Here is a 5,988-nt window from a genome sequence, read left to right as displayed (position 1 = left end):
AAACCCACACAGACACAGGGAGAACATACAAACTCCATGCAGATAGTGTCCTGGCTGATAATTGAACCTTGGACCTATTGCTGCAAAGGTCAAAGTGCTGCTCCACATAGAAATCCACACAAACTATGATATAGAGGTGGGAACCTTGTCCTCATGAGCTTACACTCTATAGTGTTTCGCTCTTACCCCATCCTCGCCTAGGTGCTGCCGGTTGGTTTGCATCTGGCCCATTATTTATCAGCCTGGCCGGTAAAAATTGCCATTGTTATCCATAGAAAAAAAGACAATAAGGCCGGTATTTTTGTTTTTCCTGAATAGGCAGCAACCCAAGCCAAGTCAGGTATGTTTTATTTTACATTTTTCTATTGTAAGTACTACTAAAAAAAGGCATTACAAGGAGGATGGTATCCAGAAAGTGTACGGCTACATACACATGCTGGATAACAACGATTCCCCTCCACCCGCTCTTAGATTGTAAGCTCTTCAGGGCAGGGTCCTCTCCTCCTCCTATGTCACTGTCTGTATCTGTCTATCATTTGCAACCCCTATTTATTGTACAGCGCTGCGTAATATGTTGGCGCTATATAAATCCTGTTTAATAATAATTTCAGCTATACATTCATTCAGCTTTCCTTTGACATACAGCTTCACATTACTGTCTGTGTCTCCTGGGAGGGAAGGGGTTAATGCAGGAGTCTCCATGTACTAGGCTCACCACTGCCTCCACAGTCTGCATACCAAGACCTGGTTGCCTAGCAACTGCAAGTCTCATCAGAGGCTGAGCCCAACTCCCATGATACACCAGTAACACCAAGCTAATTCCTGCCACGTTGGCAGAGCCCCTGATAGGTGGAAATTTACTGCAGGGTGTGGCCTAATACAGTGAATGTCCTGTGTACGTGCAGGGATGAATTAACCCTCACACCGCCAGAGTGCTAGCAATGTTTACATTTTATAATGAATCCATACATACGCCTGGGATGATTGTACCCCGATGATATTGTTAGACTCAATATTTATACAAAATAAAGTATTATAAAGTATACATTTTGTAAAAACAATATTATTATTTTTATAATTATAAACAGTATTTATATGACGCCAACATATTACACAGCGCTGTACATTAAATAGGGGTTGCAAATGACAGTCAGATACAGACAGTGACACAGGAGGCGGAGAGGACCCGCTCTCTTCCCTCGAAAAATGTACAATGTAAGAAAATCTAATCTAATAATAAAACGGAATCAGACATTCCCTCAAACATTCCCTCATGGGAATCTTCTAGGTTCTTGTGTTTTAATGGCAGTAATTGATTCCCACCAAGGAAGGTTTGGGGGAATGTCAGATTCCCTGTTTTATAAATAGAGCCCATGGTATTTGGTCTAATTTGATGGTCTGTAAAAATATAAAAAGTCTGCTCTGTAAATCACAGTATTAAAAATCAGCTCCGTGACTCCCAGCATTGTTTATCTTTCCTTCAAAAATATAAAATGACTTTGTTGCTCAGCATGGTGGCTCAGTGGTTAGCACTCTCGCCTTTGCATCACTAGATACCAGGCTCAATTACTGGTCAGGGCACTATCTGCATGGAGTTTGCAGGTTCTCCCCATGCTTGTGTGGGTTTCCCACAGGTACTCAAGTTTCCTCCCACATTCCAAAAACTGTTAGGTTAATTGGCTTCTCCCAAAAAATTGACCTAAGACTACAATATTGACATATGACTAAGATAGGGACATTAGATTGTGAGCTCCTTTGAGGTACAGTTAGTGTCATGACCATGGACTTTGTACAGCGCTGTGTAATATGATGGCGCTATATAAATACTGTGTAATAATAGTGCTGTGGGGTCAGGTAGCCCATTCATCTGAATGGGTCACACTATTTCTTGTTTATATTTGCAACGTGTCATTCTGTGTGATAGTCGGCAGGTCTGTCATTAAGGTGTGATGGGGTGCTGTTCAAAATCAATGGTGCCGCAGTGCAACAATAGGCATTAAGGCCTGAACACACGTCAAATTTCAATAAAACTATCTTTCTTTATCGTTTCCAGTAACAGATGAATGAACGAGCGTTGTACTTTGTTCTGTTTTATGGGGAGAGGAGGGAGGAGGAGGAGCGAGCTGCACCACAGCCCAGCACAGCTGTCAGTCCATCAGTCTTTCATCAATCTGTCAGGGTGAATTGATGAATGATGTCAGGGGCTGCTGTCCACATGTCAGATGTTTCCCTAAGATGAGCATAATCGTTTATCTTGAGTGAGAATCATCTGACCTGTCCAGCTTTACTCATGTTTTGCAACCTAGCGATGATCAGTAACACTGCACCTCACAGATGTTCACCCGACCTAAACCTACTGAATTTTAGGGGCCCGGTACCTATTGACCCATAAAGCTGGCAAATGCCCATTTAGTGTTGTGTTCAGAGCTTGGCAGACATTTTTCAAACGCTATTCAACATCCCTGTGACCCCTCATATGACCAGGTTTCAATCGATTGCAATGACAAGTGAATAAATTACTCGGTTTGCACCAGAAGAAAACATCAGACTGCTTTTGTCATTTCTCAATATTATATATTTGAAAAAGAAAACGGTATTGTGGCTTTCAGTTTGTTGTGTGGTTTGGTTTCACGTTCAACCATTATGGCTCAGAGGTTACACTCCGGCCTTTGCAGCGCAAGGTCCAAGTTTTGAATCTCGGACAAGTAACTATCTGCATGGAGATTGCAGGACCATGGAATTGTACAGTGCTGCATAGTATGTTGGTGCTATATAAATACTGTGCAATAATAACTAAATGCATATGTTTGATCACACCTATGATTGATAGAATAATTTCTAGAGATTACTTGCTGTGTGAATGCCGTGGTTGAGTGTGGCCAACATAAGAGCAGCAATTTATTGTTAGATGGAACAAATGGCTTTCCATTGTGTAAACCACACAAGCAGCATGTAGTATGGATTAATCTCACATGATCACACAATTATACGGTCAGGTCACACTGACCGCTGCTATATGGAGCTGTTTAGAACTAGACTTATTACTCGTAGGGTTTGTTCATATTGACTGTTCTTGGGTGCCTGGGAAGTGGTGCGATTTCTGCCTTACAAGCACGGGTCGTGTTTCACATGCGGCAAGCATGCATGGTCCTATGAAGGAGTTATGGGGGAATTTGATCGCCTGACTACTACTCATCAAGTATTGGTGTGAGGTTGAAAATGATCGACTATCAGGTGCCAAGGAGACACACAGGAACCACCAGTGAGCCAGGAACAGCCAGGATGAACAAGTCCATATGTCTTCTATTTCTTTGCAATGTCAAAAAAAAATGAAACTGAGAATTAAATTTAATTGCTACACCAAAATGCAATTTTGTCCAGTGTTGGAATAGGTCTTCACAGGCAGGTAAAGCTATGATATTGCTGGTCACTAGGGTGCCCCTATAAAGTGTGGTTCTATTTACCAGTCCCTACCCACTGTGGTTCCACCTGCCAGCTCCTATATCACTTGTATGCCCCCAGCCATTGTGATTTCACACTGCAGCTACTACATCACTAGTGTATCCCTAATGGCTTTTGTTCCACCAGCCAGAAACTGCATCATCGGTGTGTCCCTTCTCACTGTAGTTCCACCTGACATCCACTACATTATTGGTATGTTCCTACATACTGTAGTTCCACACATTGGTCACTACATCAGGGGTGCCCAACAGGTGGATCGCGATCTACTGGTAGATCGCAAAGGCAACATGAGTAGATTGCAGAGCCCTGCCTTTCAAAATAAACTCTACCGCACACAGTAGTTATTAAATCCAAGTTTTTATCGTTGGTAGATGATTTTGACATTTTAAAAGTAACTTACAAGCCGCAAAAAGTGTGGGCACCCCTGCACTACATCATTGATATGCCTACACAGATACCATGTCACTGGTGTGTCCCTACATACTGTGGTTCCACCTGCCAGCCACTAAATTCCCTGCAAGCACCTGGAAATTTGGGACCCTGAAGATCCCAGCACTAAGAATATCTCTGAAAGGGAACAAAGTTTGGAGTCTGAGGCAGTGTGGTTGTTCAATTTAAATGGCTCTTAATAATAGGATCCTAAAACCTTATCGAAAGCCAACATAGTTTGTGTTTTGCTGATAGTGAAGGTTGTAGAGGTCTGCAAAATGTAATAAAGTTCACCTGTTCCCAAATTATAGATATTAATCTATTTCCATAAATAATACGTTTTAAAACAACTCATCTGACCTCCTACCTGTAATGCAAAAGAAAATATTTTCTAAGATCCTCAAAAAACATAGCAATGAGTGGGTTTCTAATAGCTTAGAAACACTTGCTTGTTGTTTACCTGCTAGGCCTGCTAGGCTGCCAAAATTCATGATGTGTACATCAGTCCCCTCATGTTGCTTATTAGTCCACCCCGGAAGATTGATGGGTGACCAATTGGGGACTACCTTCATACTTTCCTATAGAGAAGAGCACAGTTGGGTGCTGTTTACTTGTCCACCCCTCAGCATGGAACAGAACAATGATGTGTGTATGGCACTTATTCGTTCATCTGTCACTGGAAACAATCACAAAAGATATTCATTTTCAGCGACATTCATCTATCCTCTGTATGGGGCTTTAATCTACAAATGAACAGGTACATAAATCCTGAAATAGTGAAAAGTCATAAAATCAGAAATAGTCAAGAACTTTTGTAATCAATTAAACAAACTACATCCATATAACATATTGAATACAGAAATTCTGTATTTACCTATAAACTATAATACATGTGCGGCTTGCTATATATAGAATCTTTGGAGGCTGCCTGATGACTGCTCCCTGAAAATATTCCAATTATTAATGCTGCCTTTTGTGCAAAAAAGAAACCAAACAAATATCAAAGTTTTTAAATCCTTTTTCCTGTTTATGTCCTCTATTATAAATACTCTCTATCTCTGCAGATAACATAAAAACCAGAGACGTACACCACACAGAGATGTCCTAGAACTTGTCTGCCTCCTGCTGTATACAAAGCATATTGCAAGGAAGTTATGGAATCTATGTAGAAACTGAATTTGTTTAGTTAGAGCAATATTTTATGCAGTCAAAAATGTTTTTTGTCTGGGTATATGAAAATCATGGTGTATGGGATAGAAAGGGTTTAAGACAAAATGAGGCCCTGGGCAAATATGTAGCCACAACTAAGCTAACACTTCCATATAAGTAGAAGCCTGACATTACTGCACTTCAGCTCCTTGTACCCCTTGTAAGTCTTGAAGAAGGTTGGGGATTTTAGCAAATATAAAGTGGGAGCCTCAAATGCACAGCACACCAGCTAAATGCAGCCCCTGCCATTCTGTCAATTGGGGTCTTAGAAAAGGTGGGGACCCAGGGAAGTCGCCCGATTTCCCACCTTACCCTTTAGCCAGATTTGAGGTTTCAGAAAAAAATGTGGTTATCAAAGTTTTTATGAAGGTGTCTCTCAGAGACTTATTTTAGTGGGATCTCCAATTCTAGAAGATCACCACATCCGCTGTTGAGAGAAAGTGATCAGCCCGATTTCAACTTTATAGTTTTTCTGAAAATTGTTTGCCCCTAGTAAACTCCAGAGAACCTTTTTACTGTTCAGTTTAGATAAAATGGGGAATGGGTTGACCATCTGAAATTTTTTATTGCTGTGAGTGTTCTCTTCCGGGAAAGTAACTGACCGCCACTGTCACCTAAAGGAGGAAAGTAAGGGGAAATCCAAATAGTAAAGTAAAAATAAAGTACAAAAAATAAAAAAAACTGTGATCAGGCTCTTTATTGCAGAAAGGCCATATAATATCCATTACTGTATGTAAATAAATGTACCTGCATTTTTTAAAATAAACTCACCTCTCCTCCTTTTATCTCAGCCGTCTGCATCTTTACCGGTCCTCTCCTTGGTTCGGGATCTTCGGCAACAGGGGTGTAGTCATAAAAAAAGGAAGAAGGGGCATGGTAATAGTGAAA

The 5,988-nt window shown here is 40.9% G+C and overlaps 1 long non-coding RNA gene across 1 annotated transcript in view; it reads right to left on the bottom strand.

Moving 5' to 3' along the window:
- LOC140322204 (uncharacterized) overlaps positions 1 to 4,610 on the bottom strand; it is a 14,301-nt gene extending 9,691 nt beyond the window's left edge. Inside the window, exon 1 of the long non-coding RNA XR_011919170.1 lies at positions 4,352 to 4,610. This is a non-coding gene — a long non-coding RNA (uncharacterized lncRNA). The remainder of the gene's footprint in view (positions 1 to 4,351) is intronic.
- Positions 4,611 to 5,988: the final 1,378 nt, after the last annotated feature.

Source organism: Pyxicephalus adspersus, chromosome 2 (assembly GCF_032062135.1).
Source record: "Pyxicephalus adspersus chromosome 2, UCB_Pads_2.0, whole genome shotgun sequence".
Classification (NCBI taxonomy): domain Eukaryota; kingdom Metazoa; phylum Chordata; class Amphibia; order Anura; family Pyxicephalidae; genus Pyxicephalus; species Pyxicephalus adspersus.
This window is presented reverse-complemented; position numbering and strand designations above follow the sequence as displayed.